Source organism: Rhamphochromis longiceps, linkage group LG23 (assembly GCF_057381845.1).
Source record: "Rhamphochromis longiceps isolate RC_006_pf linkage group LG23, R_longiceps_female_GT1.1, whole genome shotgun sequence".
Taxonomy (NCBI): domain Eukaryota; kingdom Metazoa; phylum Chordata; class Actinopteri; order Cichliformes; family Cichlidae; genus Rhamphochromis; species Rhamphochromis longiceps.
The window spans coordinates 18763157-18791016 of NC_140578.1; the positions used below are offsets into that span (position 1 = coordinate 18763157).

At 45.2% G+C, this 27860-nt stretch overlaps 22 non-coding genes across 22 annotated transcripts; 8 read left to right on the forward strand and 14 right to left on the reverse strand.

Annotated features, from left to right (window-relative positions):
- Positions 1–1877: 1877 nt before the first annotated feature.
- Positions 1878–1949, reverse strand: trnam-cau (transfer RNA methionine (anticodon CAU)). The gene has a single exon. It is a non-coding gene; the product is annotated as a tRNA-Met (tRNA).
- A 1305-nt stretch (positions 1950–3254) lies between these two features.
- trnaw-cca (transfer RNA tryptophan (anticodon CCA)) lies at positions 3255–3326 on the reverse strand. Its single transcript has one exon. It is a non-coding gene; the product is annotated as a tRNA-Trp (tRNA).
- A 759-nt stretch (positions 3327–4085) lies between these two features.
- Positions 4086–4168, forward strand: trnas-uga (transfer RNA serine (anticodon UGA)). Its single transcript has one exon. It is a non-coding gene; the product is annotated as a tRNA-Ser (tRNA).
- A 918-nt stretch (positions 4169–5086) lies between these two features.
- trnam-cau (transfer RNA methionine (anticodon CAU)) lies at positions 5087–5158 on the reverse strand. Its single transcript has one exon. It is a non-coding gene; the product is annotated as a tRNA-Met (tRNA).
- Positions 5159–6463: 1305 nt separating this feature from the next.
- trnaw-cca (transfer RNA tryptophan (anticodon CCA)) lies at positions 6464–6535 on the reverse strand. Its single transcript has one exon. It is a non-coding gene; the product is annotated as a tRNA-Trp (tRNA).
- Positions 6536–7294: 759 nt separating this feature from the next.
- On the forward strand, positions 7295–7377 carry trnas-uga (transfer RNA serine (anticodon UGA)). The gene has a single exon. It is a non-coding gene; the product is annotated as a tRNA-Ser (tRNA).
- Positions 7378–8295: 918 nt separating this feature from the next.
- On the reverse strand, positions 8296–8367 carry trnam-cau (transfer RNA methionine (anticodon CAU)). The gene has a single exon. It is a non-coding gene; the product is annotated as a tRNA-Met (tRNA).
- A 1305-nt stretch (positions 8368–9672) lies between these two features.
- Positions 9673–9744, reverse strand: trnaw-cca (transfer RNA tryptophan (anticodon CCA)). The gene has a single exon. It is a non-coding gene; the product is annotated as a tRNA-Trp (tRNA).
- Positions 9745–10503: 759 nt separating this feature from the next.
- On the forward strand, positions 10504–10586 carry trnas-uga (transfer RNA serine (anticodon UGA)). The gene has a single exon. It is a non-coding gene; the product is annotated as a tRNA-Ser (tRNA).
- A 918-nt stretch (positions 10587–11504) lies between these two features.
- trnam-cau (transfer RNA methionine (anticodon CAU)) lies at positions 11505–11576 on the reverse strand. Its single transcript has one exon. It is a non-coding gene; the product is annotated as a tRNA-Met (tRNA).
- Positions 11577–12882: 1306 nt separating this feature from the next.
- On the reverse strand, positions 12883–12954 carry trnaw-cca (transfer RNA tryptophan (anticodon CCA)). The gene has a single exon. It is a non-coding gene; the product is annotated as a tRNA-Trp (tRNA).
- Positions 12955–13713: 759 nt separating this feature from the next.
- Positions 13714–13796, forward strand: trnas-uga (transfer RNA serine (anticodon UGA)). Its single transcript has one exon. It is a non-coding gene; the product is annotated as a tRNA-Ser (tRNA).
- Positions 13797–14714: 918 nt separating this feature from the next.
- Positions 14715–14786, reverse strand: trnam-cau (transfer RNA methionine (anticodon CAU)). Its single transcript has one exon. It is a non-coding gene; the product is annotated as a tRNA-Met (tRNA).
- Positions 14787–16092: 1306 nt separating this feature from the next.
- Positions 16093–16164, reverse strand: trnaw-cca (transfer RNA tryptophan (anticodon CCA)). Its single transcript has one exon. It is a non-coding gene; the product is annotated as a tRNA-Trp (tRNA).
- A 759-nt stretch (positions 16165–16923) lies between these two features.
- Positions 16924–17006, forward strand: trnas-uga (transfer RNA serine (anticodon UGA)). The gene has a single exon. It is a non-coding gene; the product is annotated as a tRNA-Ser (tRNA).
- Positions 17007–19301: 2295 nt separating this feature from the next.
- trnaw-cca (transfer RNA tryptophan (anticodon CCA)) lies at positions 19302–19373 on the reverse strand. Its single transcript has one exon. It is a non-coding gene; the product is annotated as a tRNA-Trp (tRNA).
- A 1441-nt stretch (positions 19374–20814) lies between these two features.
- Positions 20815–20897, forward strand: trnas-uga (transfer RNA serine (anticodon UGA)). The gene has a single exon. It is a non-coding gene; the product is annotated as a tRNA-Ser (tRNA).
- A 2295-nt stretch (positions 20898–23192) lies between these two features.
- On the reverse strand, positions 23193–23264 carry trnaw-cca (transfer RNA tryptophan (anticodon CCA)). Its single transcript has one exon. It is a non-coding gene; the product is annotated as a tRNA-Trp (tRNA).
- Positions 23265–24023: 759 nt separating this feature from the next.
- trnas-uga (transfer RNA serine (anticodon UGA)) lies at positions 24024–24106 on the forward strand. Its single transcript has one exon. It is a non-coding gene; the product is annotated as a tRNA-Ser (tRNA).
- Positions 24107–25024: 918 nt separating this feature from the next.
- Positions 25025–25096, reverse strand: trnam-cau (transfer RNA methionine (anticodon CAU)). The gene has a single exon. It is a non-coding gene; the product is annotated as a tRNA-Met (tRNA).
- A 1305-nt stretch (positions 25097–26401) lies between these two features.
- On the reverse strand, positions 26402–26473 carry trnaw-cca (transfer RNA tryptophan (anticodon CCA)). The gene has a single exon. It is a non-coding gene; the product is annotated as a tRNA-Trp (tRNA).
- Positions 26474–27232: 759 nt separating this feature from the next.
- On the forward strand, positions 27233–27315 carry trnas-uga (transfer RNA serine (anticodon UGA)). The gene has a single exon. It is a non-coding gene; the product is annotated as a tRNA-Ser (tRNA).
- The last annotated feature ends 545 nt before the right edge of the window (positions 27316–27860 follow it).

Sequence of the window (27860 nt, forward strand, 5' to 3'; positions counted from 1 at the left end):
GTGTATGCATAGTTACTAATATGAGTAGGCTTGGCTTAAGTGTGTGTGTATCTTATATGACTGTGTGCGCTGTCTGACTGATGTAAATGTGCTGCCGTTGAGCGCATGGTGCGTATGTGTCGAAATAAAGGATGTTTGTGGATGAGTGTCGAAGCAGGTGATCGAGGCAGTGAAAGGAATAAAGAAAGAAACCAAGGACAGGGGTGAGCAGCATAAAACCAAGAGGGGGAAAAGAGAGGAGGAAAAAAAAAAAAACGAGAAGAAAAAAAAAACAGAAACAAAACGTAAACATTCCAATTAAATCACTGACGGAGAGTGACGGTGTTAATTCTGCTATGAAATCACACTTTAAGATGCGATTTGATACTGGTAAGTTAAACAGATGTTAATGCAAGTTAGTGTGAGTGGATAGGGAAATGGTGTAGCTGATTCTTATCTGGTGTGAGGTTAATACAGCCACGGAGTGATGTTGGGGTCGCGGTGGAGCTGTCCGTCCACGTACAGCCGGTCCACAGCGATGACAGCGCGGGAGCCCTTCTGGATGAAGCCGCGTCGGATTGGGAAGAGGACCCTGCGTCGTTCCAAGATCTCTTTGGGGAACTGGTCGTTCACGCTGAAGTCCGTTCCTTTTAATTCCCTGCCGCGGCTTTTCATCTGTTGCTTTTGTTTGAAGTGGCCGAATTTGGCCACGATAGGACGTGGTCTCCCGGCCGTAGCCCGAATGGGGCCGAGGCGATGTACCCGATCGAAGACGATGTTCTTCACAGTGTCCTCCGGCAGCTTCAGGTGGGTTTTGATGAAGCTTTTTACCGTGGTCTCCGCGTCCTCTCCAGCGGCTTCTGGAATACCAGAAAATACCAGATTATCACGCATGCTACGAGCTTGTAGATCGATAACTGTTTATTTTATTTTTTTATTTTCTCTATTGAGCTGGGTAACATTATCTGTGAGACATTTCACCGACTCCCTTAGCGTGGCATTTTCAGCAGCAAGCGTTTCCACCTGCTGCTGGCTGTACTCCAGGGATTCTCGCAAGCATTTAAATTCTCGGTGAAGAATCTCCACCAAGGACAGCCTTGCGTCGAAACTGGACAATCGCTTGTCGATTGACTCCAATATGTTGGCAATATCTTTGCCGGCTGGCGATGTTGAGCCGGGGGAATCTGCCGGGCGTTGTCTTTTCGACGACGGCGTCTCAGCTTTGGCCGGGGAAGCTGCACACGGGGTCTTCTTCATCACGAGATCCTGAAAGCACTGATCGATGTAATCTTGGAGAGTCTCTAAACTCTCCTCGTTGTTCTCCAGGGTGTTGGAGATTATTTAGACAAATAGTGTTAGTTATAAGACAATTGATAAGTGTATTTGGTAATGCTGAAGCTTAAATGAATTTGTTCAAATCTAAACTACCATTTGCTTTAATTTTCCACCAAAATCTCCGGCGTCTGACGTCAGTTACAACATGAGTCGCTTACCTTGTCCGTCACTTCCGTCACTTACTCACCTGCTGCCCGTCGATGGTTTTTCAACGTGATTGTTGTCACCTTGTCAACTATAAATAGATCAACAATCAACGATGACAGAACAACAGTGAATCAATGTTATTTCAATGTCAGTGTAAGGTTTCATCAGTATTTCAATGTTGTTTCAACATTGGTTTTGTGTTGACATTTCAATCCTGACGATTCTGATGGTTCAGATGGAAAATCAACATCTGTTCAATGTCTCCTTGCTATCTGGGTAGTTAGGCAACTTCTGGGTTTAGTCTGTTTTGTCCAATTTTAGGAAGGTGAATGGCTTCTTCCTGGAAACCTATCCCAGACTTGTAAGCAAGCCTTTCGGAGAACAGTTGTTTAGTACGTCCTGAAAACAGACGAGCCTAGCAGAGGATGGTTTCGATCCATCGACCTCTGGGTTATGGGCCCAGCACGCTTCCGCTGCGCCACTCTGCTCCACACGTACCACAAGACTAGCGCTGCTTAAAAGTGGGCCTTCAATAACATCTTGCATGAACAAACTGTGGGAATTCTGAAGGTGGACGGTACCCGTTTGAACACTGACTTTTATAAATCTTTGTCACCTCAGCGTTCAATGCTTCAAAGCTTCTTGGACTGCTTGTCAGGTCTCGTGTGCGGCCCAACAGATTTTAAGCTAGGGTCAGCCAACCATTTCCTCGTTAGCTGCTAACTCGAATCACTGAGCTTATTGTGTGAGCCACTGAGTCGCATAGTCACGTAAACGCTTAGACGTGAAAACACTGACACTTGGTGTTGCGTATGTTTACTTCCTAAATAAACCCATGAACTCTCTTCAATGAACCTTATTTTACCTTTAGTTAACTAAAATCGACGTTCTGTTACACGAACACACTCTGCTGATGCACTTCGATGCTCTTAATACTTCCCGCTGATTGTCAATGGTAGTTCTCATCGGTAGAGATGTAATACCGTCTGTAATCACAAGCACCGACATTAGACACGAAATCTGAATGTATCCAACACAGCGGACACAGTGACATTGTCCACAGTGAAAAACTATCCTGGATATGATGAGCTTGCTTCAGAATGCCAAGCCCAGCTCTGAAGCTGCTTTTAGATTTCATTATCATTCAAAACTGTTTGTTTGCTCGGAATGAAAAACTTATACTTGATATTTGAATGTTTTTTTCTTTACAATAATTTTGTGAGTTTCTCTTTGGTGCAGTCTTTACTTCTTTCAACTATGTGTTTACATGTATCTCATGGCATGGTTCTCTGTATACCTGCAGCATGCGAGTGTTTTGTTTGCCATTTTTATTCAGTTCCATTTACAGAAGCCCTCTAATTCAGCTACTATTCACACCTATCCAATGTATTCACACCTGGTGCTTTCAGAAAACAATGGAACGTCCAGCTACCCGGGCCCCCTCCCCAGACGGTCAACACTTGCGGCTCCCCCATCACCTCTACCACTCAGTAAAGCTCACAAATTTCTCCATGTGCCTTCACACCTCTTTCCATACTTGAAAGGGATGTAAACAGACTCTCTAAGACACAGGACCCATGCAAAGCAGCTGGGCCAAATTCGGTGCCTCCATCCACCCTGAGGCACTGTGCTGATCAGTTGTCTACAGTGTTCACTGACACCATCAACAACTCACTGGAGACACGTCATGAGTCATGGACCTGAATTTCTGGACAGACGGACGAGTATGCCACAAGCAACTAAAAACCTCCTATTGGAAGGGAATCACAGGCTGCAGTCCCCTCACTCTCGGCTGACCTTGACGTGATTTGAACACGCAACCTTCTGATCTGGAGTCAGATGCGCTACCATTGCGCCACAAGGTCCCACAAACCTGCCCCTCTGCTCAAAACTTCTGAAAATCTCTGAGAAGCCAGACCATCTTTCCACACAAGCAATTTTTCTGCAACTGGAGGTTGTTCAACTTGTGAATGCAAAGAGGTTGTGCCAAAGACGCATGTCATTTCAGACCATGCATGTCAACATGCACACGTAGAATCTCTCTTTATACTTGAAAGGTTCTCCTCTTTGAGAAAAGAATACAAATCGAGGTTTGAAGTGCGCTTGCAGTAGTCAATCAAAGGCCTAATATAGTGTCTGTCATTCAGTGCTCACGCTCTGATGAGCTTTGCAAGCCAGCTAGACAAATTCTTAACAATGCATATTTGTTACTGATGCTTGTCAGAGAAAGACAAAGTCCTTGGACAGTGTCTAAAAATAAAAGACCTTCCTCTCACACACACCTAAAAAGTGATTGCTCAGAAGGGAGTGCTTTTGTACGTGATGATCTCCTGTCTCAAACACAAGCTGCTCTGGAGAGGCTCCTTGTGCCGTCTGCACCAAAATGCTATTCATGGGGGTAGGAGACCAGTGCTGTCAGCCTTGAATGAAATCTTACCTGACTAAACGACCTTACACTTCACACACAATGGTCTCTTCAACGACTGTTAATGGTATTTACCAGAGAAGTGACTTCTGACTAGGGAGTGTTCTGGCATGTGATGATCTCCAAAAGAACCAGCGCTGTTGGAGCAGGGAGCAGGCATCTCTCACCACAGGCCAAAAGGTGCAGGTGAAGTGGAGGAGCTGTGATGGCCGAGAGGTTAAGGCGTTGGATTTGAAATCCAATGGGGGGTTCCCCGCGCAGGTTCAAACCCTGCTCACAGCGAAAATGCGTTACGGGTGCTTCTTTTTCTGCTAAGATAAGGTTGCAATTAGTCGGAGGGGCTCATATACAAAAGTTGCAACGGTGCCCAGGAGCATTGAGTGATTGACAGTTCTCCAATCACCGGTTCACACCACTGTACTTACATACTAATCATTCATGTACAAAATGTGCTTGTCTCCAAGGAGAGTCCCTCTTCTTCTCTCCAGGCTTTATAAACAAAAACGGTGGGAGATGTCGATCAGTGGCATGTGCACAGACTTTGAGTCACATATTAATTCAAACAGGCTGCAGTCCTGTCACTCTTGGTTGACCTTGATGTGATTTGAACACGCAAGCTTCTGATCTGGAGTCAGATGCGCTACCATTGCCCCACAAGGTCCCACAAACCTGCCCCTCTGCCCAAAACTTCTGAAAATCTCTGCAAAGCCAATCCATCTTCTTTCCACACAAGACATCAAAATTGTTGCAGGGGGCTACTTGTTATCACTGCTATAGAAAGGCTAGAATGACAAATCTTAATCCTTTCTGGCTACGTTTGGTTTTCAGTTAGGCGGCAGTACCTGGTCACTGGTCTCCCGACAAACACAGCCAGCCATTTGGGTACACCCAAAGCAACACAGTGGTCCAACCGTTTACCGTCACTTTAGCAGCAGGTACACCGTTGCCTCCATTGTTGTTCTTGTGTTGCAAACAGGTGATGTCACGCTGTTGAGGTAACAAAGTGAATGGGCTTTGAAGAAGATGTGGCGAACAGGTTATATTCACTAGGATTTGCTTCTTAGTTAGGCAACTTCTGGGTTTAGTCTGTTTTGTCCAATTTTTGGAAGGTGAATGGCTTCTTCCTGGAAACCTATCCCAGACTTGTAAGCAAGCCTTTCGGAGGACAGTTGTTTAGTACGTCCTGAAAACAGACGAGCCTAGCAGAGGATGGTTTCGATCCATCGACCTCTGGGTTATGGGCCCAGCACGCTTCCGCTGCGCCACTCTGCTCCACACGTACCACAAGACTAGCGCTGCTTAAAAGTGGGCCTTCAATAACATCTTGCATGAACAAACTGTGGGAATTCTGAAGGTGGACGGTACCCGTTTGAACACTGACTTTTATAAATCTTTGTCACCTCAGCGTTCAATGCTTCAAAGCTTCTTGGACTGCTTGTCAGGTCTCGTGTGCGGCCCAACAGATTTTAAGCTAGGGTCAGCCAACCATTTCCTCGTTAGCTGCTAACTCGAATCACTGAGCTTATTGTGTGAGCCACTGAGTCGCATAGTCACGTAAACGCTTAGACGTGAAAACACTGACACTTGGTGTTGCGTATGTTTACTTCCTAAATAAACCCATGAACTCTCTTCAATGAACCTTATTTTACCTTTAGTTAACTAAAATCGACATTCTGTTACACGAACACACTCTGCTGATGCACTTCGATGCTCTTAATACTTCCCGCTGATTGTCAATGGTAGTTCTCATCGGTAGAGATGTAATACCGTCTGTAATCACAAGCACCGACATTAGACATGAAATCTGAATGTATCCAACACAGCGGACACAGTGACATTGTCCACAGTGAAAAACTATCCTGGATATGATGAGCTTGCTTCAGAATGCCAAGCCCAGCTCTGAAGCTGCTTTTAGATTTCATTATCATTCAAAACTGTTTGTTTGCTCGGAATGAAAAACTTATACTTGATATTTGAATGTTTTTTTCTTTACAATAATTTTGTGAGTTTCTCTTTGGTGCAGTCTTTACTTCTTTCAACTATGTGTTTACATGTATCTCATGGCATTGCTCTCTGTATACCTGCAGCATGTGGGTGTTTTGTTTGCCATTTTTATTCAGTTCCATTTACAGAAGCCCTCTAATTCAGCTACTATTCACACCTATCCAATGTATTCACACCTGGTGCTTTCAGAAAACAATGGAACGTCCAGCTACCCGGGCCCCCTCCCCAGACGGTCAACACTTGCGGCTCCCCCATCACCTCTACCACTCAGTAAAGCTCACAAATTTCTCCATGTGCCTTCACACCTCTTTCCATACTTGAAAGGGATGTAAACAGACTCTCTAAGACACAGGACCCATGCAAAGCAGCTGGGCCAAATTCGGTGCCTCCATCCACCCTGAGGCACTGTGCTGATCAGTTGTCTACAGTGTTCACTGACACCATCAACAACTCACTGGAGACACGTCATGAGTCATGGACCTGAATTTCTGGACAGACGGACGAGTATGCCACAAGCAACTAAAAACCTCCTATTGGAAGGGAATCACAGGCTGCAGTCCCCTCACTCTCGGCTGACCTTGACGTGATTTGAACACGCAACCTTCTGATCTGGAGTCAGATGCGCTACCATTGCGCCACAAGGTCCCACAAACCTGCCCCTCTGCTCAAAACTTCTGAAAATCTCTGAGAAGCCAGACCATCTTTCCACACAAGCAATTTTTCTGCAACTGGAGGTTGTTCAACTTGTGAATGCAAAGAGGTTGTGCCAAAGACGCATGTCATTTCAGACCATGCATGTCAACATGCACACGTAGAATCTCTCTTTATACTTGAAAGGTTCTCCTCTTTGAGAAAAGAATACAAATCGAGGTTTGAAGTGCGCTTGCAGTAGTCAATCAAAGGCCTAATATAGTGTCTGTCATTCAGTGCTCACGCTCTGATGAGCTTTGCAAGCCAGCTAGACAAATTCTTAACAATGCATATTTGTTACTGATGCTTGTCAGAGAAAGACAAAGTCCTTGGACAGTGTCTAAAAATAAAAGACCTTCCTCTCACACACACCTAAAAAGTGATTGCTCAGAAGGGAGTGCTTTTGTACGTGATGATCTCCTGTCTCAAACACAAGCTGCTCTGGAGAGGCTCCTTGTGCCGTCTGCACCAAAATGCTATTCATGGGGGTAGGAGACCAGTGCTGTCAGCCTTGAATGAAATCTTACCTGACTAAACGACCTTACACTTCACACACAATGGTCTCTTCAACGACTGTTAATGGTATTTACCAGAGAAGTGACTTCTGACTAGGGAGTGTTCTGGCATGTGATGATCTCCAAAAGAACCAGCGCTGTTGGAGCAGGGAGCAGGCATCTCTCACCACAGGCCAAAAGGTGCAGGTGAAGTGGAGGAGCTGTGATGGCCGAGAGGTTAAGGCGTTGGATTTGAAATCCAATGGGGGGTTCCCCGCGCAGGTTCAAACCCTACTCACAGCGAAAATGCGTTACGGGTGCTTCTTTTTCTGCTAAGATAAGGTTGCAATTAGTCGGAGGGGCTCATATACAAAAGTTGCAACGGTGCCCAGGAGCATTGAGTGATTGACAGTTCTCCAATCACCGGTTCACACCACTGTACTTACATACTAATCATTCATGTACAAAATGTGCTTGTCTCCAAGGAGAGTCCCTCTTCTTCTCTCCAGGCTTTATAAACAAAAACGGTGGGAGATGTCGATCAGTGGCATGTGCACAGACTTTGAGTCACATATTAATTCAAACAGGCTGCAGTCCTGTCACTCTTGGTTGACCTTGATGTGATTTGAACACGCAAGCTTCTGATCTGGAGTCAGATGCGCTACCATTGCCCCACAAGGTCCCACAAACCTGCCCCTCTGCCCAAAACTTCTGAAAATCTCTGCAAAGCCAATCCATCTTCTTTCCACACAAGACATCAAAATTGTTGCAGGGGGCTACTTGTTATCACTGCTATAGAAAGGCTAGAATGACAAATCTTAATCCTTTCTGGCTACGTTTGGTTTTCAGTTAGGCGGCAGTACCTGGTCACTGGTCTCCCGGCAAACACAGCCAGCCATTTGGGTACACCCAAAGCAACACAGTGGTCCAACCGTTTACCGTCACTTTAGCAGCAGGTACACCGTTGCCTCCATTGTTGTTCTTGTGTTGCAAACAGGTGATGTCACGCTGTTGAGGTAACAAAGTGAATGGGCTTTGAAGAAGATGTGGCGAACAGGTTATATTCACTAGGATTTGCTTCTTAGTTAGGCAACTTCTGGGTTTAGTCTGTTTTGTCCAATTTTTGGAAGGTGAATGGCTTCTTCCTGGAAACCTATCCCAGACTTGTAAGCAAGCCTTTCGCAGCACAGTTGTTTAGTACGTCCTGAAAACAGACGAGCCTAGCAGAGGATGGTTTCGATCCATCGACCTCTGGGTTATGGGCCCAGCACGCTTCCGCTGCGCCACTCTGCTCCACACGTACCACAAGACTAGCGCTGCTTAAAAGTGGGCCTTCAATAACATCTTGCATGAACAAACTGTGGGAATTCTGAAGGTGGACGGTACCCGTTTGAACACTGACTTTTATAAATCTTTGTCACCTCAGCGTTCAATGCTTCAAAGCTTCTTGGACTGCTTGTCAGGTCTCGTGTGCGGCCCAACAGATTTTAAGCTAGGGTCAGCCAACCATTTCCTCGTTAGCTGCTAACTCGAATCACTGAGCTTATTGTGTGAGCCACTGAGTCGCATAGTCACGTAAACGCTTAGACGTGAAAACACTGACACTTGGTGTTGCGTATGTTTACTTCCTAAATAAACCCATGAACTCTCTTCAATGAACCTTATTTTACCTTTAGTTAACTAAAATCGACGTTCTGTTACACGAACACACTCTGCTGATGCACTTCGATGCTCTTAATACTTCCCGCTGATTGTCAATGGTAGTTCTTATCGGTAGAGATGTAATACCGTCTGTAATCACAAGCACCGACATTAGACACGAAATCTGAATGTATCCAACACAGCGGACACAGTGACATTGTCCACAGTGAAAAACTATCCTGGATATGATGAGCTTGCTTCAGAATGCCAAGCCCAGCTCTGAAGCTGCTTTTAGATTTCATTATCATTCAAAACTGTTTGTTTGCTCGGAATGAAAAACTTATACTTGATATTTGAATGTTTTTTTCTTTACAATAATTTTGTGAGTTTCTCTTTGGTGCAGTCTTTACTTCTTTCAACTATGTGTTTACATGTATCTCATGGCATGGTTCTCTGTATACCTGCAGCATGCGAGTGTTTTGTTTGCCATTTTTATTCAGTTCCATTTACAGAAGCCCTCTAATTCAGCTACTATTCACACCTATCCAATGTATTCACACCTGGTGCTTTCAGAAAACAATGGAACGTCCAGCTACCCGGGCCCCCTCCCCAGACGGTCAACACTTGCGGCTCCCCCATCACCTCTACCACTCAGTAAAGCTCACAAATTTCTCCATGTGCCTTCACACCTCTTTCCATACTTGAAAGGGATGTAAACAGACTCTCTAAGACACAGGACCCATGCAAAGCAGCTGGGCCAAATTCGGTGCCTCCATCCACCCTGAGGCACTGTGCTGATCAGTTGTCTACAGTGTTCACTGACACCATCAACAACTCACTGGAGACACGTCATGAGTCATGGACCTGAATTTCTGGACAGACGGACGAGTATGCCACAAGCAACTAAAAACCTCCTATTGGAAGGGAATCACAGGCTGCAGTCCCCTCACTCTCGGCTGACCTTGACGTGATTTGAACACGCAACCTTCTGATCTGGAGTCAGATGCGCTACCATTGCGCCACAAGGTCCCACAAACCTGCCCCTCTGCTCAAAACTTCTGAAAATCTCTGAGAAGCCAGACCATCTTTCCACACAAGCAATTTTTCTGCAACTGGAGGTTGTTCAACTTGTGAATGCAAAGAGGTTGTGCCAAAGACGCATGTCATTTCAGACCATGCATGTCAACATGCACACGTAGAATCTCTCTTTATACTTGAAAGGTTCTCCTCTTTGAGAAAAGAATACAAATCGAGGTTTGAAGTGCGCTTGCAGTAGTCAATCAAAGGCCTAATATAGTGTCTGTCATTCAGTGCTCACGCTCTGATGAGCTTTGCAAGCCAGCTAGACAAATTCTTAACAATGCATATTTGTTACTGATGCTTGTCAGAGAAAGACAAAGTCCTTGGACAGTGTCTAAAAATAAAAGACCTTCCTCTCACACACACCTAAAAAGTGATTGCTCAGAAGGGAGTGCTTTTGTACGTGATGATCTCCTGTCTCAAACACAAGCTGCTCTGGAGAGGCTCCTTGTGCCGTCTGCACCAAAATGCTATTCATGGGGGTAGGAGACCAGTGCTGTCAGCCTTGAATGAAATCTTACCTGACTAAACGACCTTACACTTCACACACAATGGTCTCTTCAACGACTGTTAATGGTATTTACCAGAGAAGTGACTTCTGACTAGGGAGTGTTCTGGCATGTGATGATCTCCAAAAGAACCAGCGCTGTTGGAGCAGGGAGCAGGCATCTCTCACCACAGGCCAAAAGGTGCAGGTGAAGTGGAGGAGCTGTGATGGCCGAGAGGTTAAGGCGTTGGATTTGAAATCCAATGGGGTGTTCCCCGCGCAGGTTCAAACCCTGCTCACAGCGAAAATGCGTTACGGGTGCTTCTTTTTCTGCTAAGATAAGGTTGCAATTAGTCGGAGGGGCTCATATACAAAAGTTGCAACGGTGCCCAGGAGCATTGAGTGATTGACAGTTCTCCAATCACCGGTTCACACCACTGTACTTACATACTAATCATTCATGTACAAAATGTGCTTGTCTCCAAGGAGAGTCCCTCTTCTTCTCTCCAGGCTTTATAAACAAAAACGGTGGGAGATGTCGATCAGTGGCATGTGCACAGACTTTGAGTCACATATTAATTCAAACAGGCTGCAGTCCTGTCACTCTTGGTTGACCTTGATGTGATTTGAACACGCAAGCTTCTGATCTGGAGTCAGATGCGCTACCATTGCCCCACAAGGTCCCACAAACCTGCCCCTCTGCCCAAAACTTCTGAAAATCTCTGCAAAGCCAATCCATCTTCTTTCCACACAAGACATCAAAATTGTTGCAGGGGGCTACTTGTTATCACTGCTATAGAAAGGCTAGAATGACAAATCTTAATCCTTTCTGGCTACGTTTGGTTTTCAGTTAGGCGGCAGTACCTGGTCACTGGTCTCCCGGCAAACACAGCCAGCCATTTGGGTACACCCAAAGCAACACAGTGGTCCAACCGTTTACCGTCACTTTAGCAGCAGGTACACCGTTGCCTCCATTGTTGTTCTTGTGTTGCAAACAGGTGATGTCACGCTGTTGAGGTAACAAAGTGAATGGGCTTTGAAGAAGATGTGGCGAACAGGTTATATTCACTAGGATTTGCTTCTTAGTTAGGCAACTTCTGGGTTTAGTCTGTTTTGTCCAATTTTTGGAAGGTGAATGGCTTCTTCCTGGAAACCTATCCCAGACTTGTAAGCAAGCCTTTCGGAGCACAGTTGTTTAGTACATCCTGAAAACAGACGAGCTTAGCAGAGGATGGTTTCGATCCATCGACCTCTGGGTTATGGGCCCAGCACGCTTCCGCTGCGCCACTCTGCTCCACACGTACCACAAGACTAGCGCTGCTTAAAAGTGGGCCTTCAATAACATCTTGCATGAACAAACTGTGGGAATTCTGAAGGTGGACGGTACCCGTTTGAACACTGACTTTTATAAATCTTTGTCACCTCAGCGTTCAATGCTTCAAAGCTTCTTGGACTGCTTGTCAGGTCTCGTGTGCGGCCCAACAGATTTTAAGCTAGGGTCAGGAAAACCATTTCCTCGTTAGCTGCTAACTCGAATCACTGAGCTTATTGTGTGAGCCACTGAGTCGCATAGTCACGTAAACGCTTAGACGTGAAAACACTGACACTTGGTGTTGCGTATGTTTACTTCCTAAATAAACCCATGAACTCTCTTCAATGAACCTTATTTTACCTTTAGTTAACTAAAATCGACGTTCTGTTACACGAACACACTCTGCTGATGCACTTCGATGCTCTTAATACTTCCCGCTGATTGTCAATGGTAGTTCTCATCGGTAGAGATGTAATACCGTCTGTAATCACAAGCACCGACATTAGACACGAAATCTGAATGTATCCAACACAGCGGACACAGTGACATTGTCCACAGTGAAAAACTATCCTGGATATGATGAGCTTGCTTCAGAATGCCAAGCCCAGCTCTGAAGCTGCTTTTAGATTTCATTATCATTCAAAACTGTTTGTTTGCTCGGAATGAAAAACTTATACTTGATATTTGAATGTTTTTTTCTTTACAATAATTTTGTGAGTTTCTCTTTGGTGCAGTCTTTACTTCTTTCAACTATGTGTTTACATGTATCTCATGGCATTGCTCTCTGTATACCTGCAGCATGCGAGTGTTTTGTTTGCCATTTTTATTCAGTTCCATTTACAGAAGCCCTCTAATTCAGCTACTATTCACACCTATCCAATGTATTCACACCTGGTGCTTTCAGAAAACAATGGAACGTCCAGCTACCCGGGCCCCCTCCCCAGACGGTCAACACTTGCGGCTCCCCCATCACCTCTACCACTCAGTAAAGCTCACAAATTTCTCCATGTGCCTTCACACCTCTTTCCATACTTGAAAGGGATGTAAACAGACTCTCTAAGACACAGGACCCATGCAAAGCAGCTGGGCCAAATTCGGTGCCTCCATCCACCCTGAGGCACTGTGCTGATCAGTTGTCTACAGTGTTCACTGACACCATCAACAACTCACTGGAGACACGTCATGAGTCGTGGACCTGAATTTCTGGACAGACGGACGAGTATGCCACAAGCAACTAAAAACCTCCTATTGGAAGGGAATCACAGGCTGCAGTCCCCTCACTCTCGGCTGACCTTGACGTGATTTGAACACGCAACCTTCTGATCTGGAGTCAGATGCGCTACCATTGCGCCACAAGGTCCCACAAACCTGCCCCTCTGCTCAAAACTTCTGAAAATCTCTGAGAAGCCAGACCATCTTTCCACACAAGCAATTTTTCTGCAACTGGAGGTTGTTCAACTTGTGAATGCAAAGAGGTTGTGCCAAAGACGCATGTCATTTCAGACCATGCATGTCAACATGCACACGTAGAATCTCTCTTTATACTTGAAAGGTTCTCCTCTTTGAGAAAAGAATACAAATCGAGGTTTGAAGTGCGCTTGCAGTAGTCAATCAAAGGCCTAATATAGTGTCTGTCATTCAGTGCTCACGCTCTGATGAGCTTTGCAAGCCAGCTAGACAAATTCTTAACAATGCATATTTGTTACTGATGCTTGTCAGAGAAAGACAAAGTCCTTGGACAGTGTCTAAAAATAAAAGACCTTCCTCTCACACACACCTAAAAAGTGATTGCTCAGAAGGGAGTGCTTTTGTACGTGATGATCTCCTGTCTCAAACACAAGCTGCTCTGGAGAGGCTCCTTGTGCCGTCTGCACCAAAATGCTATTCATGGGGGTAGGAGACCAGTGCTGTCAGCCTTGAATGAAATCTTACCTGACTAAACGACCTTACACTTCACACACAATGGTCTCTTCAACGACTGTTAATGGTATTTACCAGAGAAGTGACTTCTGACTAGGGAGTGTTCTGGCATGTGATGATCTCCAAAAGAACCAGCGCTGTTGGAGCAGGGAGCAGGCATCTCTCACCACAGGCCAAAAGGTGCAGGTGAAGTGGAGGAGCTGTGATGGCCGAGAGGTTAAGGCGTTGGATTTGAAATCCAATGGGGGGTTCCCCGCGCAGGTTCAAACCCTGCTCACAGCGAAAATGCGTTACGGGTGCTTCTTTTTCTGCTAAGATAAGGTTGCAATTAGTCGGAGGGGCTCATATACAAAAGTTGCAACGGTGCCCAGGAGCATTGAGTGATTGACAGTTCTCCAATCACCGGTTCACACCACTGTACTTACATACTAATCATTCATGTACAAAATGTGCTTGTCTCCAAGGAGAGTCCCTCTTCTTCTCTCCAGGCTTTATAAACAAAAACGGTGGGAGATGTCGATCAGTGGCATGTGCACAGACTTTGAGTCACATATTAATTCAAACAGGCTGCAGTCCTGTCACTCTTGGTTGACCTTGATGTGATTTGAACACGCAAGCTTCTGATCTGGAGTCAGATGCGCTACCATTGCCCCACAAGGTCCCACAAACCTGCCCCTCTGCCCAAAACTTCTGAAAATCTCTGCAAAGCCAATCCATCTTCTTTCCACACAAGACATCAAAATTGTTGCAGGGGGCTACTTGTTATCACTGCTATAGAAAGGCTAGAATGACAAATCTTAATCCTTTCTGGCTACGTTTGGTTTTCAGTTAGGCGGCAGTACCTGGTCACTGGTCTCCCGGCAAACACAGCCAGCCATTTGGGTACACCCAAAGCAACACAGTGGTCCAACCGTTTACCGTCACTTTAGCAGCAGGTACACCGTTGCCTCCATTGTTGTTCTTGTGTTGCAAACAGGTGATGTCACGCTGTTGAGGTAACAAAGTGAATGGGCTTTGAAGAAGATGTGGCAAACAGGTTATATTCACTAGGATTTGCTTCTTAGTTAGGCAACTTCTGGGTTTAGTCTGTTTTGTCCAATTTTTGGAAGGTGAATGGCTTCTTCCTGGAAACCTATCCCAGACTTGTAAGCAAGCCTTTCGGAGGACAGTTGTTTAGTACATCCTGAAAACAGACGAGCCTAGCAGAGGATGGTTTCGATCCATCGACCTCTGGGTTATGGGCCCAGCACGCTTCCGCTGCGCCACTCTGCTCCACACGTACCACAAGACTAGCGCTGCTTAAAAGTGGGCCTTCAATAACATCTTGCATGAACAAACTGTGGGAATTCTGAAGGTGGACGGTACCCGTTTGAACACTGACTTTTATAAATCTTTGTCACCTCAGCGTTCAATGCTTCAAAGCTTCTTGGACTGCTTGTCAGGTCTCGTGTGCGGCCCAACAGATTTTAAGCTAGGGTCAGGAAAACCATTTCCTCGTTAGCTGCTAACTCGAATCACTGAGCTTATTGTGTGAGCCACTGAGTCGCATAGTCACGTAAACGCTTAGACGTGAAAACACTGACACTTGGTGTTGCGTATGTTTACTTCCTAAATAAACCCATGAACTCTCTTCAATGAACCTTATTTTACCTTTAGTTAACTAAAATCGACGTTCTGTTACACGAACACACTCTGCTGATGCACTTCGATGCTCTTAATACTTCCCGCTGATTGTCAATGGTAGTTCTCATCGGTAGAGATGTAATACCGTCTGTAATCACAAGCACCGACATTAGACACGAAATCTGAATGTATCCAACACAGCGGACACAGTGACATTGTCCACAGTGAAAAACTATCCTGGATATGATGAGCTTGCTTCAGAATGCCAAGCCCAGCTCTGAAGCTGCTTTTAGATTTCATTATCATTCAAAACTGTTTGTTTGCTCGGAATGAAAAACTTATACTTGATATTTGAATGTTTTTTTCTTTACAATAATTTTGTGAGTTTCTCTTTGGTGCAGTCTTTACTTCTTTCAACTATGTGTTTACATGTATCTCATGGCATTGCTCTCTGTATACCTGCAGCATGCGAGTGTTTTGTTTGCCATTTTTATTCAGTTCCATTTACAGAAGCCCTCTAATTCAGCTACTATTCACACCTATCCAATGTATTCACACCTGGTGCTTTCAGAAAACAATGGAACGTCCAGCTACCCGGGCCCCCTCCCCAGACGGTCAACACTTGCGGCTCCCCCATCACCTCTACCACTCAGTAAAGCTCACAAATTTCTCCATGTGCCTTCACACCTCTTTCCATACTTGAAAGGGATGTAAACAGACTCTCTAAGACACAGGACCCATGCAAAGCAGCTGGGCCAAATTCGGTGCCTCCATCCACCCTGAGGCACTGTGCTGATCAGTTGTCTACAGTGTTCACTGACACCATCAACAACTCACTGGAGACACGTCATGAGTCATGGACCTGAATTTCTGGACAGACGGACGAGTATGCCACAAGCAACTAAAAACCTCCTATTGGAAGGGAATCACAGGCTGCAGTCCCCTCACTCTCGGCTGACCTTGACGTGATTTGAACACGCAACCTTCTGATCTGGAGTCAGATGCGCTACCATTGCGCCACAAGGTCCCACAAACCTGCCCCTCTGCTCAAAACTTCTGAAAATCTCTGAGAAGCCAGACCATCTTTCCACACAAGCAATTTTTCTGCAACTGGAGGTTGTTCAACTTGTGAATGCAAAGAGGTTGTGCCAAAGACGCATGTCATTTCAGACCATGCATGTCAACATGCACACGTAGAATCTCTCTTTATACTTGAAAGGTTCTCCTCTTTGAGAAAAGAATACAAATCGAGGTTTGAAGTGCGCTTGCAGTAGTCAATCAAAGGCCTAATATAGTGTCTGTCATTCAGTGCTCACGCTCTGATGAGCTTTGCAAGCCAGCTAGACAAATTCTTAACAATGCATATTTGTTACTGATGCTTGTCAGAGAAAGACAAAGTCCTTGGACAGTGTCTAAAAATAAAAGACCTTCCTCTCACACACACCTAAAAAGTGATTGCTCAGAAGGGAGTGCTTTTGTACGTGATGATCTCCTGTCTCAAACACAAGCTGCTCTGGAGAGGCTCCTTGTGCCGTCTGCACCAAAATGCTATTCATGGGGGTAGGAGACCAGTGCTGTCAGCCTTGAATGAAATCTTACCTGACTAAACGACCTTACACTTCACACACAATGGTCTCTTCAACGACTGTTAATGGTATTTACCAGAGAAGTGACTTCTGACTAGGGAGTGTTCTGGCATGTGATGATCTCCAAAAGAACCAGCGCTGTTGGAGCAGGGAGCAGGCATCTCTCACCACAGGCCAAAAGGTGCAGGTGAAGTGGAGGAGCTGTGATGGCCGAGAGGTTAAGGCGTTGGATTTGAAATCCAATGGGGTGTTCCCCGCGCAGGTTCAAACCCTGCTCACAGCGAAAATGCGTTACGGGTGCTTCTTTTTCTGCTAAGATAAGGTTGCAATTAGTCGGAGGGGCTCATATACAAAAGTTGCAACGGTGCCCAGGAGCATTGAGTGATTGACAGTTCTCCAATCACCGGTTCACACCACTGTACTTACATACTAATCATTCATGTACAAAATGTGCTTGTCTCCAAGGAGAGTCCCTCTTCTTCTCTCCAGGCTTTATAAACAAAAACGGTGGGAGATGTCGATCAGTGGCATGTGCACAGACTTTGAGTCACATATTAATTCAAACAGGCTGCAGTCCTGTCACTCTTGGTTGACCTTGATGTGATTTGAACACGCAAGCTTCTGATCTGGAGTCAGATGCGCTACCATTGCCCCACAAGGTCCCACAAACCTGCCCCTCTGCCCAAAACTTCTGAAAATCTCTGCAAAGCCAATCCATCTTCTTTCCACACAAGACATCAAAATTGTTGCAGGGGGCTACTTGTTATCACTGCTATAGAAAGGCTAGAATGACAAATCTTAATCCTTTCTGGCTACGTTTGGTTTTCAGTTAGGCGGCAGTACCTGGTCACTGGTCTCCCGGCAAACACAGCCAGCCATTTGGGTACACCCAAAGCAACACAGTGGTCCAACCGTTTACCGTCACTTTAGCAGCAGGTACACCGTTGCCTCCATTGTTGTTCTTGTGTTGCAAACAGGTGATGTCACGCTGTTGAGGTAACAAAGTGAATGGGCTTTGAAGAAGATGTGGCGAACAGGTTATATTCACTAGGATTTGCTTCTTAGTTAGGCAACTTCTGGGTTTAGTCTGTTTTGTCCAATTTTTGGAAGGTGAATGGCTTCTTCCTGGAAACCTATCCCAGACTTGTAAGCAAGCCTTTCGGAGCACAGTTGTTTAGTACGTCCTGAAAACAGACGAGCCTAGCAGAGGATGGTTTCGATCCATCGACCTCTGGGTTATGGGCCAAGCACGCTTCCGCTGCGCCACTCTGCTCCACACGTACCACAAGACTAGCGCTGCTTAAAAGTGGGCCTTCAATAACATCTTGCATGAACAAACTGTGGGAATTCTGAAGGTGGACGGTACCCGTTTGAACACTGACTTTTATAAATCTTTGTCACCTCAGCGTTCAATGCTTCAAAGCTTCTTGGACTGCTTGTCAGGTCTCGTGTGCGGCCCAACAGATTTTAAGCTAGGGTCAGCCAACCATTTCCTCGTTAGCTGCTAACTCGAATCACTGAGCTTATTGTGTGAGCCACTGAGTCGCATAGTCACGTAAACGCTTAGACGTGAAAACACTGACACTTGGTGTTGCGTATGTTTACTTCCTAAATAAACCCATGAACTCTCTTCAATGAACCTTATTTTACCTTTAGTTAACTAAAATCGACATTCTGTTACACGAACACACTCTGCTGATGCACTTCGATGCTCTTAATACTTCCCGCTGATTGTCAATGGTAGTTCTCATCGGTAGAGATGTAATACCGTCTGTAATCACAAGCACCGACATTAGACATGAAATCTGAATGTATCCAACACAGCGGACACAGTGACATTGTCCACAGTGAAAAACTATCCTGGATATGATGAGCTTGCTTCAGAATGCCAAGCCCAGCTCTGAAGCTGCTTTTAGATTTCATTATCATTCAAAACTGTTTGTTTGCTCGGAATGAAAAACTTATACTTGATATTTGAATGTTTTTTTCTTTACAATAATTTTGTGAGTTTCTCTTTGGTGCAGTCTTTACTTCTTTCAACTATGTGTTTACATGTATCACATGGCATTGCTCTCTGTATACCTGCAGCATGTGGGTGTTTTGTTTGCCATTTTTATTCAGTTCCATTTACAGAAGCCCTCTAATTCAGCTACTATTCACACCTATCCAATGTATTCACACCTGGTGCTTTCAGAAAACAATGGAACGTCCAGCTACCCGGGCCCCCTCCCCAGACGGTCAACACTTGCGGCTCCCCCATCACCTCTACCACTCAGTAAAGCTCACAAATTTCTCCATGTGCCTTCACACCTCTTTCCATACTTGAAAGGGATGTAAACAGACTCTCTAAGACACAGGACCCATGCAAAGCAGCTGGGCCAAATTCGGTGCCTCCATCCACCCTGAGGCACTGTGCTGATCAGTTGTCTACAGTGTTCACTGACACCATCAACAACTCACTGGAGACACGTCATGAGTCATGGACCTGAATTTCTGGACAGACGGACGAGTATGCCACAAGCAACTAAAAACCTCCTATTGGAAGGGAATCACAGGCTGCAGTCCCCTCACTCTCGGCTGACCTTGACGTGATTTGAACACGCAACCTTCTGATCTGGAGTCAGATGCGCTACCATTGCGCCACAAGGTCCCACAAAGGTGCCCCTCTGCTCAAAACTTCTGAAAATCTCTGAGAAGCCAGACCATCTTTCCACACAAGCAATTTTTCTGCAACTGGAGGTTGTTCAACTTGTGAATGCAAAGAGGTTGTGCCAAAGACGCATGTCATTTCAGACCATGCATGTCAACATGCACACGTAGAATCTCTCTTTATACTTGAAAGGTTCTCCTCTTTGAGAAAAGAATACAAATCGAGGTTTGAAGTGCGCTTGCAGTAGTCAATCAAAGGCCTAATATAGTGTCTGTCATTCAGTGCTCACGCTCTGATGAGCTTTGCAAGCCAGCTAGACAAATTCTTAACAATGCATATTTGTTACTGATGCTTGTCAGAGAAAGACAAAGTCCTTGGACAGTATCTAAAAATAAAAGACCTTACTCTCTGTTGCAATTCGTTCGATTTGGGTAAGAGAAGAAAGCAGGCTGAGTCCAGGTAGGTGTCAAAAAATAGTGATCTTTATTTTACACACTTTGCGCAGAGTGTGGGAAGAAAACTTTTCAACAACAATCTTCTGCGAATGGACCGCTCCCCATCCTTATATTACCCTGATGACGTCACAGTTAGATCTTACTGGAAATGATAACAGTTCCCCACACTCAAAAAGTTCTCCTTATATAGACATCAACTGCTACTTTAGAGACAAACAAGTGTGTATTATGTTGTGCAGTTTTGTGATAGTGTATCCAACAGAGACTGTCCTGAGACGACCTCCCTGTCCTTAATAAGTGTGTGTGTGAACGTGCGTGTTTTACATAACTATGTGCATGTTGTTATGCGCCTGAATATGTGCAAGTGAATGGAGCAAGGCCCTGCTGGACCCACGAGTTCGAGTGGTGGGGATACAATGATGTGCAACAGCTTAAGCAGATAGAAAGAATGATACAGAACAACAATAGACTGATTAAAATGATGATAATCTGTGTACGTTAATATTTGCTCAGATTAACATAGATGTAATTCAAAGATTATTCTGTCAACTGATTCAACAATGCTGATCAATGATAGTTCTGATTATAAACTGTCACAATAAGAATACAAAATAAAATATCTCTTGTCCACATCTCACACACACCTGAAAAGTGATTGCTCAGAAGGGAGTGCTTTTGTACGTGATGATCTCCTGTCTCAAACACAAGCTGCTCTGGAGAGGCTCCTTGTGCCGTCTGCACCAAAATGCTATTCATGGGGGTAGGAGACCAGTGCTGTCAGCCTTGAATGAAATCTTACCTGACTAAACGACCTTACACTTCACACACAATGGTCTCTTCAACGACTGTTAATGGTATTTACCAGATAAGTGACTTCTGAGTAGGGAGTGTTCTGGCATGTGATGATCTCCAAAAGAACCAGCGCTGTTGGAGCAGGGAGCAGGCATCTCTCACCACAGGCCAAAAGGTGCAGGTGAAGTGGAGGAGCTGTGATGCCCGAGAGGTTAAGGCGTTGGATTTGAAATCCAATGGGGTGTTCCCCGCGCAGGTTCAAACCCTACTCACAGCGAAAATGCGTTACGGGTGCTTCTTTTTCTGCTAAGATAAGGTTGCAATTAGTCGGAGGGGCTCATATACAAAAGTTGCAACGGTGCCCAGGAGCATTGAGTGATTGACAGTTCTCCAATCACCGGTTCACACCACTGTACTTACATACTAATCATTCATGTACAAAATGTGCTTGTCTCCAAGGAGAGTCCCTCTTCTTCTCTCCAGGCTTTATAAACAAAAACGGTGGGAGATGTCGATCAGTGGCATGTGCACAGACTTTGAGTCACATATTAATTCAAACAGGCTGCAGTCCTGTCACTCTTGGTTGACCTTGATGTGATTTGAACACGCAAGCTTCTGATCTGGAGTCAGATGCGCTACCATTGCCTCACAAGGTCCCACAAACCTGCCCCTCTGCCCAAAACTTCTGAAAATCTCTGCAAAGCCAATCCATCTTCTTTCCACACAAGACATCAAAATTGTTGCAGGGGGCTACTTGTTATCACTGCTATAGAAAGGCTAGAATGACAAATCTTAATCCTTTCTGGCTACGTTTGGTTTTCAGTTAGGCGGCAGTACCTGGTCACTGGTCTCCCGGCAAACACAGCCAGCCATTTGGGTACACCCAAAGCAACACAGTGGTCCAACCGTTTACCGTCACTTTAGCAGCAGGTACACCGTTGCCTCCATTGTTGTTCTTGTGTTGCAAACAGGTGATGTCACGCTGTTGAGGTAACAAAGTGAATGGGCTTTGAAGAAGATGTGGCGAACAGGTTATATTCACTAGGATTTGCTTCTTAGTGAGGCAACTTCTGGGTTTAGTCTGTTTTGTCCAATTTTTGGAAGGTGAATGGCTTCTTCCTGGAAACCTATCCCAGACTTGTAAGCAAGCCTTTTGGAGCACAGTTGTTTAGTACGTCCTGAAAACAGACGAGCCTAGCAGAGGATGGTTTCGATCCATCGACCTCTGGGTTATGGGCCCAGCACGCTTCTGCTGCGCCACTCTGCTCCACACGTACCACAAGACTAGCGCTGCTTAAAAGTGGGCCTTCAATAACATCTTGCATGAACAAACTGTGGGAATTCTGAAGGTGGACGGTACCCGTTTGAACACTGACTTTTATAAATCTTTGTCACCTCAGCGTTCAATGCTTCAAAGCTTCTTGGACTGCTTGTCAGGTCTCGTGTGCGGCCCAACAGATTTTAAGCTAGGGTCAGCCAACCATTTCCTCGTTAGCTGCTAACTCGAATCACTGAGCTTATTGTGTGAGCCACTGAGTCGCATAGTCACGTAAACGCTTAGACGTGAAAACACTGACACTTGGTGTTGCGTATGTTTACTTCCTAAATAAACCCATGAACTCTCTTCAATGAACCTTATTTTACCTTTAGTTAACTAAAATCGACATTCTGTTACACGAACACACTCTGCTGATGCACTTCGATGCTCTTAATACTTCCCGCTGATTGTCAATGGTAGTTCTCATCGGTAGAGATGTAATACCGTCTGTAATCACAAGCACCGACATTAGACATGAAATCTGAATGTATCCAACACAGCGGACACAGTGACATTGTCCACAGTGAAAAACTATCCTGGATATGATGAGCTTGCTTCAGAATGCCAAGCCCAGCTCTGAAGCTGCTTTTAGATTTCATTATCATTCAAAACTGTTTGTTTGCTCGGAATGAAAAACTTATACTTGATATTTGAATGTTTTTTTCTTTACAATAATTTTGTGAGTTTCTCTTTGGTGCAGTCTTTACTTCTTTCAACTATGTGTTTACATGTATCACATGGCATTGCTCTCTGTATACCTGCAGCATGCGAGTGTTTTGTTTGCCATTTTTATTCAGTTCCATTTACAGAAGCCCTCTAATTCAGCTACTATTCACACCTATCCAATGTATTCACACCTGGTGCTTTCAGAAAACAATGGAACGTCCAGCTACCCGGGCCCCCTCCCCAGACGGTCAACACTTGCGGCTCCCCCATCACCTCTACCACTCAGTAAAGCTCACAAATTTCTCCATGTGCCTTCACACCTCTTTCCATACTTGAAAGGGATGTAAACAGACTCTCTAAGACACAGGACCCATGCAAAGCAGCTGGGCCAAATTCGGTGCCTCCATCCACCCTGAGGCACTGTGCTGATCAGTTGTCTACAGTGTTCACTGACACCATCAACAACTCACTGGAGACACGTCATGAGTCATGGACCTGAATTTCTGGACAGACGGACGAGTATGCCACAAGCAACTAAAAACCTCCTATTGGAAGGGAATCACAGGCTGCAGTCCCCTCACTCTCGGCTGACCTTGACGTGATTTGAACACGCAACCTTCTGATCTGGAGTCAGATGCGCTACCATTGCGCCACAAGGTCCCACAAACCTGCCCCTCTGCTCAAAACTTCTGAAAATCTCTGAGAAGCCAGACCATCTTTCCACACAAGCAATTTTTCTGCAACTGGAGGTTGTTCAACTTGTGAATGCAAAGAGGTTGTGCCAAAGACGCATGTCATTTCAGACCATGCATGTCAACATGCACACGTAGAATCTCTCTTTATACTTGAAAGGTTCTCCTCTTTGAGAAAAGAATACAAATCGAGGTTTGAAGTGCGCTTGCAGTAGTCAATCAAAGGCCTAATATAGTGTCTGTCATTCAGTGCTCACGCTCTGATGAGCTTTGCAAGCCAGCTAGACAAATTCTTAACAATGCATATTTGTTACTGATGCTTGTCAGAGAAAGACAAAGTCCTTGGACAGTGTCTAAAAATAAAAGACCTTCCTCTCACACACACCTAAAAAGTGATTGCTCAGAAGGGAGTGCTTTTGTACGTGATGATCTCCTGTCTCAAACACAAGCTGCTCTGGAGAGGCTCCTTGTGCCGTCTGCACCAAAATGCTATTCATGGGGGTAGGAGACCAGTGCTGTCAGCCTTGAATGAAATCTTACCTGACTAAACGACCTTACACTTCACACACAATGGTCTCTTCAACGACTGTTAATGGTATTTACCAGAGAAGTGACTTCTGAGTAGGGAGTGTTCTGGCATGTGATGATCTCCAAAAGAACCAGCGCTGTTGGAGCAGGGAGCAGGCATCTCTCACCACAGGCCAAAAGGTGCAGGTGAAGTGGAGGAGCTGTGATGGCCGAGAGGTTAAGGCGTTGGATTTGAAATCCAATGGGGGGTTCCCCGCGCAGGTTCAAACCCTGCTCACAGCGAAAATGTGTTACGGGTGCTTCTTTTTCTGCTAAGATAAGGTTGCAATTAGTCGGAGGGGCTCATATACAAAAGTTGCAACGGTGCCCAGGAGCATTGAGTGATTGACAGTTCTCCAATCACCGGTTCACACCACTGTACTTACATACTAATCATTCATGTACAAAATGTGCTTGTCTCCAAGGAGAGTCCCTCTTCTTCTCTCCAGGCTTTATAAACAAAAACGGTGGGAGATGTCGATCAGTGGCATGTGCACAGACTTTGAGTCACATATTAATTCAAACAGGCTGCAGTCCTGTCACTCTTGGTTGACCTTGATGTGATTTGAACACGCAAGCTTCTGATCTGGAGTCAGATGCGCTACCATTGCCCCACAAGGTCCCACAAACCTGCCCCTCTGCCCAAAACTTCTGAAAATCTCTGCAAAGCCAATCCATCTTCTTTCCACACAAGACATCAAAATTGTTGCAGGGGGCTACTTGTTATCACTGCTATAGAAAGGCTAGAATGACAAATCTTAATCCTTTCTGGCTACGTTTGGTTTTCAGTTAGGCGGCAGTACCTGGTCACTGGTCTCCCGGCAAACACAGCCAGCCATTTGGGTACACCCAAAGCAACACAGTGGTCCAACCGTTTACCGTCACTTTAGCAGCAGGTACACCGTTGCCTCCATTGTTGTTCTTGTGTTGCAAACAGGTGATGTCACGCTGTTGAGGTAACAAAGTGAATGGGCTTTGAAGAAGATGTGGCGAACAGGTTATATTCACTAGGATTTGCTTCTTAGTTAGGCAACTTCTGGGTTTAGTCTGTTTTGTCCAATTTTTGGAAGGTGAATGGCTTCTTCCTGGAAACCTATCCCAGACTTGTAAGCAAGCCTTTCGGAGAACAGTTGTTTAGTACGTCTTGAAAACAGACGAGCCTAGCAGAGGATGGTTTCGATCCATCGACCTCTGGGTTATGGGCCCAGCACGCTTCCGCTGCGCCACTCTGCTCCACACGTACCACAAGACTAGCGCTGCTTAAAAGTGGGCCTTCAATAACATCTTGCATGAACAAACTGTGGGAATTCTGAAGGTGGACGGTACCCGTTTGAACACTGACTTTTATAAATCTTTGTCACCTCAGCGTTCAATGCTTCAAAGCTTCTTGGACTGCTTGTCAGGTCTCGTGTGCGGCCCAACAGATTTTAAGCTAGGGTCAGCCAACCATTTCCTCGTTAGCTGCTAACTCGAATCACTGAGCTTATTGTGTGAGCCACTGAGTCGCATAGTCACGTAAACGCTTAGACGTGAAAACACTGACACTTGGTGTTGCGTATGTTTACTTCCTAAATAAACCCATGAACTCTCTTCAATGAACCTTATTTTACCTTTAGTTAACTAAAATCGACATTCTGTTACACGAACACACTCTGCTGATGCACTTCGATGCTCTTAATACTTCCCGCTGATTGTCAATGGTAGTTCTCATCGGTAGAGATGTAATACCGTCTGTAATCACAAGCACCGACATTAGACATGAAATCTGAATGTATCCAACACAGCGGACACAGTGACATTGTCCACAGTGAAAAACTATCCTGGATATGATGAGCTTGCTTCAGAATGCCAAGCCCAGCTCTGAAGCTGCTTTTAGATTTCATTATCATTCAAAACTGTTTGTTTGCTCGGAATGAAAAACTTATACTTGATATTTGAATGTTTTTTTCTTTACAATAATTTTGTGAGTTTCTCTTTGGTGCAGTCTTTACTTCTTTCAACTATGTGTTTACATGTATCACATGGCATTGCTCTCTGTATACCTGCAGCATGCGAGTGTTTTGTTTGCCATTTTTATTCAGTTCCATTTACAGAAGCCCTCTAATTCAGCTACTATTCACACCTATCCAATGTATTCACACCTGGTGCTTTCAGAAAACAATGGAACGTCCAGCTACCCGGGCCCCCTCCCCAGACGGTCAACACTTGCGGCTCCCCCATCACCTCTACCACTCAGTAAAGCTCACAAATTTCTCCATGTGCCTTCACACCTCTTTCCATACTTGAAAGGGATGTAAACAGACTCTCTAAGACACAGGACCCATGCAAAGCAGCTGGGCCAAATTCGGTGCCTCCATCCACCCTGAGGCACTGTGCTGATCAGTTGTCTACAGTGTTCACTGACACCATCAACAACTCACTGGAGACACGTCATGAGTCATGGACCTGAATTTCTGGACAGACGGACGAGTATGCCACAAGCAACTAAAAACCTCCTATTGGAAGGGAATCACAGGCTGCAGTCCCCTCACTCTCGGCTGACCTTGACGTGATTTGAACACGCAACCTTCTGATCTGGAGTCAGATGCGCTACCATTGCGCCACAAGGTCCCACAAACCTGCCCCTCTGCTCAAAACTTCTGAAAATCTCTGAGAAGCCAGACCATCTTTCCACACAAGCAATTTTTCTGCAACTGGAGGTTGTTCAACTTGTGAATGCAAAGAGGTTGTGCCAAAGACGCATGTCATTTCAGACCATGCATGTCAACATGCACACGTAGAATCTCTCTTTATACTTGAAAGGTTCTCCTCTTTGAGAAAAGAATACAAATCGAGGTTTGAAGTGCGCTTGCAGTAGTCAATCAAAGGCCTAATATAGTGTCTGTCATTCAGTGCTCACGCTCTGATGAGCTTTGCAAGCCAGCTAGACAAATTCTTAACAATGCATATTTGTTACTGATGCTTGTCAGAGAAAGACAAAGTCCTTGGACAGTGTCTAAAAATAAAAGACCTTCCTCTCACACACACCTAAAAAGTGATTGCTCAGAAGGGAGTGCTTTTGTACGTGATGATCTCCTGTCTCAAACACAAGCTGCTCTGGAGAGGCTCCTTGTGCCGTCTGCACCAAAATGCTATTCATGGGGGTAGGAGACCAGTGCTGTCAGCCTTGAATGAAATCTTACCTGACTAAACGACCTTACACTTCACACACAATGGTCTCTTCAACGACTGTTAATGGTATTTACCAGAGAAGTGACTTCTGACTAGGGAGTGTTCTGGCATGTGATGATCTCCAAAAGAACCAGCGCTGTTGGAGCAGGGAGCAGGCATCTCTCACCACAGGCCAAAAGGTGCAGGTGAAGTGGAGGAGCTGTGATGGCCGAGCGGTTAAGGCGTTGGATTTGAAATCCAATGGGGGGTTCCCCGCGCAGGTTCAAACCCTGCTCACAGCGAAAATGCGTTACGGGTGCTTCTTTTTCTGCTAAGATAAGGTTGCAATTAGTCGGAGGGGCTCATATACAAAAGTTGCAACGGTGCCCAGGAGCATTGAGTGATTGACAGTTCTCCAATCACCGGTTCACACCACTGTACTTACATACTAATCATTCATGTACAAAATGTGCTTGTCTCCAAGGAGAGTCCCTCTTCTTCTCTCCAGGCTTTATAAACAAAAACGGTGGGAGATGTCGATCAGTGGCATGTGCACAGACTTTGAGTCACATATTAATTCAAACAGGCTGCAGTCCTGTCACTCTTGGTTGACCTTGATGTGATTTGAACACGCAAGCTTCTGATCTGGAGTCAGATGCGCTACCATTGCCCCACAAGGTCCCACAAACCTGCCCCTCTGCCCAAAACTTCTGAAAATCTCTGCAAAGCCAATCCATCTTCTTTCCACACAAGACATCAAAATTGTTGCAGGGGGCTACTTGTTATCACTGCTATAGAAAGGCTAGAATGACAAATCTTAATCCTTTCTGGCTACGTTTGGTTTTCA